Source organism: Trachymyrmex cornetzi, unplaced genomic scaffold (genome assembly GCF_001594075.2).
Source record: "Trachymyrmex cornetzi isolate Tcor2-1 unplaced genomic scaffold, Tcor1.1 scaffold387, whole genome shotgun sequence".
Lineage (NCBI taxonomy): Eukaryota > Metazoa > Arthropoda > Insecta > Hymenoptera > Formicidae > Trachymyrmex > Trachymyrmex cornetzi.
Genome location: NW_017298608.1, coordinates 124,504 through 124,748, shown reverse-complemented (window position 1 = coordinate 124,748; position 245 = coordinate 124,504).

The window sequence follows — 245 nt, the reverse complement described above, 5'->3', positions numbered from 1 at the left end:
ACGAGCATAGCGACCCCTTAGGTCCACTCAAACGGTATGGCATGTGTATTTTTGTATGTTTCGTAGTGAAAATAGGCAATGTACAAAAAAAACAGCCGATAACAAATCTTTTTTTTTTTTCACTAAAAAATTTACAACTTTAGCTTGGTTTGACGGCCCTTCGATGCACAGAAACGGTATGGCACCTACCTTCCGATTGATTTTTTTGACGTAAACTATCACTAGAAACACATGCCATCCGGTAA